Raw genomic sequence first — 4302 nt, 5'->3', positions numbered from 1 at the left:
GACCGACACACACTCACTGATTTCCTTTAGGAAATGTAACTCCTTTGAGATTTTTCCATGTTGCATTTATATTTTTGCTTAGTAAAATCATTGGTGAAATCCCATCATCCTCAATGGCCTTCCTGAGATATGTCTCTCTCCCTCTTGACCCACCTCTACACCCCACCTCTTCACCCCCCCCTACACCACCTCTACACACCACCCTACACTACCTCTTCACCCCCCTACACCACCCCTACACACCACCCTACACCACCTCTACACACCCTACACCACCTCTACACACCACCCTACACCACCTCTACACACCACCTCTACACACCACCTCTACATATATACGCTCATACACTGTGTGTTTTGTCCCTGTGTGTGTTTTACCTTTTCTCTGCTGTGTTTTGTTCTTTTCCCTGTTATGTTTCAGGGTGTTCTTGAGTGTGTGAGACAGACAGGGGGGCGGATGTCCTAATTTTTCATCCACTTGCCACATTCAGAGTGAGAGTCTGAGATGAGAGTCTGAGACATTGGGGCTTTCTAGAAATAATGTTCTGTTTTTGATCAACCCGTTCACTGTGTGTGGACTTCATAGCTTTAGTTTTTACTTAATTCTTTCTTTTTTATATTTCAATTTTATCATAAATACTTTAAAATACAGAGAGCTTTGTGTCACCTTTTGCCCTACACAGGGCGTGATACACACACACAAACATTCCTTTCCGCTTCTCCGCTGTCTGATAAGAGGAACAGGTTTATGTTGTTTTCCTCTCGACACACCCACTTTATCCTGCCAGTGCGTGTGCTCTTCCATTAATACTCGATCAAGGCTGAGTAGTTGTGTGTTCCTTCTCCTCCGAGACGACTTTTCTCCAAAGATGATGTAAATGGATGTAAATAGATGTAAATGGTGTCTGAAGTGTATCAGATAAACCCATGACTACTGGAGCTGCACAGGACTGGGAGAGAAGCAGAGAGACTCAACACTACTGAGAGAGGAAGTGAAGTCGGTCGATCAGCCATTTCAGACGAGGGACTGTTACTGGGAGAGAAAATGGCCTCCGTAGGTCTCTGAAGAGGAGTTATCCAGTTCACGCTGAAACAGGGATCCTTTTCTCCTGTCATGTAGTCACAGTGTGTGTAAAGCTTGTCTACAGCAGGAGTGTCCAGTCTGCAGGAGAAACAGCCTGTGTGTGTTTGGTGTGTTAAGATTCTTAGAAGCAGAGAAACGACAACTTCACTCCCATAGCTGAAACACTAGACTGAGGTAAGACCTACTTTGTGATGAGCAGAAATGATTTATGTAATAATAGTTTATGCACAATCTCAATCCAGCCAAGGTATATCACTGTATAAAGGCAGTAGAAATACATCAGATCACTCCAGTCTTAAACAGCACATGATGTGTACATATGGGTGAGTGTACAACATGGGCATTCATACAACATGGGCCTTCCTATACTCTTGAAGGGGGGGGGGCAGTAATGATGAGGATGATGGGTTAATGATTAGCTTCATAGCTAAGGGAGGTACATGTTACTGCAGTGTATCTTATAGAGCTGGAGTTTGTCTTAGAATCTGTCCTTAATGCCATAGAAGGACAGGAATAGAAAGAAGCAAGTCTACTGGACGACTCCCACTGGAGACTGAGGATGATGTTGGAGAACATGATACAATGATCTGTCTCTGTTTCAGGAAGGCAAAATGGCAGCTGGGTACATGGATAAAGGTGAGAGATATCTTATGGTGTGTGTTTGTGTGTGTGTGTCTGTGTGTGTGTGTCTCTCTCTCACCAATCCACACACAATACTCCACAATTACAAAGAAAAACAGTTTGTTGGAGTTTTGTTAATTTGAAAGAAATAAATGAGTGAAAAGTCATCAGACCCTTAGTTATGAGACTCCCTATTGAGCTCTGGGGCATCCTCCTATTATCGGACTACTTGCGGAGTGCTACGAAAGACGTGAATCCGAGGCAAAAAGGCCACTTCCCTTGACAGCGGTCAATTATGCATAGCAACGGTCAAATATGGAAAAATAGTTGACCACAGAACGTTGGGAAGCCCCATTCAAGTGAATGGAGCATTCTACAGCATTAAGAAGAGCCGTGTAATAAGTAAGGGATAATGTATAGAACGCCGGTCATTATCAGGAAAATAAGCCCCGATAGGGCGAACAGCACCCCGACGCGAAGCGGAGGTGTGTTGCTTCGCCCTGAAGGGGCTTATTTTCCCGATAATGACCGGCGTTCTATACATTATCCCGCTTATTACACGGCTACTTGCCAAAACGAAAAAATAACTTAACACAGTGTGTCTTTTTATAATATTATTTTAATTACAATTTATTTGTTACCATTCGTGGTGTTAAAAAGCAGAGAAATAGTTCGCCAAAGACGTTGAACTTCAAAGACGTTGAACATTCTTTAGAACACAGCTGCTCAACTGTCAGCTGAGACTCCATTGAGCTGGTGTCACCCTAAGATTTAATTTGTTCATGTTGAACTGTACATTGCCATTAATTGTAAAATGAGATAAGGAGAATGGGGCTTCTTTCGGAATATTGAAAGAGATATTCCTGTCTTCATTCCGGATTTCTTGGGGGGGAGCTGCCATGGACACACAGAAAAACGATAGCATGTTAGCCAGAACATGTTTGACATTTCAAATCGTTTATGTTAGGCTGTGTAGCTATAACTCACCAGATCTGCTGCTGCCGGGATGAGAGGACATGACTCTGCTCCACTTTTCCCTGTCTGTCAGGGATGGAGCAGCAACAACTCAGCCTTTAACCAAGTCTCAAAATTTCCCAAAAATAATAAAGTGAATCGGAAACTCATCCATAGCTGCCTGGTATGTAGGCTACGTTTTTTTCCGGTAGGCTTCAGATCAGCTGACGTCGCTAAGCAACGGAATACGCTGAGGTTGATAAATTACCGGACTACTTGCGGAGTGCTACGAAAGACGTGAATCCGAGGCAAAAAGGCCACTTCCCTTGACAGCGGTCAATTATGCATAGCAACGGTCAAATATGGAAAAAAAGTTGACCACAGAACGTTGAGAAGCCCCATTCAAGTGAATGGAGCATTCTACAGCATTAAGAAGAGCTGTGTAATAATGTAGGTGTAATTTAGGTGTGTGTGTGTGTGTGTGTGTGTGTGTGTGTGTATGTGTGTTTGAGTGTGTGAGAGAAAAAGAGAGTGAGTATATAGGTGTAATTTAAGTGTGTGTGTGAGAGAGTGAGAAAGAGAGAGAGTGTGTTTGTGTTATGCATGTATATGTGTGTGTGTGTGTGTGTGTGTGAGAGAGAGAGAGAGAGAGAGAGAGTATGTACAGTAGGTGAAATGTAAGTGCCTTCTGCTGTATAGTGTTGCACACTTGAAGAAAGCAATGCTCTCAACACTGGGAAAGTTTTCTTCATTTATTTGAACTCTTTACAGAATTAAAGCTCACATCAACAGAATCACGTCTGGTTTATTTTGTTCTCTCTCTGCAACTCTCTTAAGTTTCACTTTCGCTCTCGTCCTAACTGACGATCATCTGCCTCATTCATGGTCTTATACTGCCCTCTACAGGCTACAACATGTAACTACACAGAATAATAGAAAAACAAAAGGCCACAAGATCATGGAAAGGGACCAAAGAAAAGACAGAAATGGCACGTTATGCTAAAATAGCACACAAGTCACCATCAGTTATAGGAAGGTAGAATACACAACTTAACATACTGGGTGTGTCTGAGGGTCTGGTTCAAGGTTCATATTAGGAAGGGGAACAGTATGGGGTCTAACTAGGTATGAAAGGTGTGAAAGTCTGCAGACAGGAAGGGCTGGCTGACCATTTGAACGTTAATGAACGTGGCGCCAGTTTACTGAATATGAATGTGATACATTCTTCTGGGGGATTCACATGAGTTGAAAGTTTATGAACAACACTAATATCCTTCAGTTTGGAGGTGTACTCAGAAAGAGTATGTGGTGTAATTGAACAATGTTTGTGTGTGAGAAAAGTAAGTGTAATTTAATTGTGTGTGTGTGTGTGTGTGTGTGTGTGTGTGTGTGTTTGTGATACAGAGAGAGTAACTATGTAGGTGTCATTTAAATGTGTGTTTGTGTGTGTGTGTGTGTGTGTGTGGTGTGTTACAGATAAAGTAACTATATATGTGTAAGTTGAATATGTATGTGAGAGAGTAATTTTAGTGTGTGTGTATGTGTGTGTGAAAGTAACCCAACTCCCTGTTCCCCTACAGATTTTAAACTGGTCACCCCTGATCCTCTTGTGGAGGCTTCTTTTGGTGATGATGTCACTCTGC

At 42.5% G+C, this 4302-nt stretch overlaps 1 long non-coding RNA gene across 1 annotated transcript; it reads left to right on the top strand.

The window, feature by feature from the left end:
- The first annotated feature begins 1099 nt into the window (after nt 1-1099).
- On the top strand, nt 1100-4271 carry LOC122133390. The gene is made up of 3 exons (XR_006152727.1): nt 1100-1258; nt 1687-1720; nt 4240-4271. It is a non-coding gene; the product is annotated as an uncharacterized LOC122133390 (long non-coding RNA).
- Nucleotides 4272-4302: the final 31 nt, after the last annotated feature.

The sequence above is a fragment of the Clupea harengus genome, chromosome 2 (assembly GCF_900700415.2).
Source record: "Clupea harengus chromosome 2, Ch_v2.0.2, whole genome shotgun sequence".
Classification (NCBI taxonomy): domain Eukaryota; kingdom Metazoa; phylum Chordata; class Actinopteri; order Clupeiformes; family Clupeidae; genus Clupea; species Clupea harengus.
Note: the sequence above shows the minus strand (reverse complement) of the source record. Positions and strands in the feature narration are given on the sequence as shown.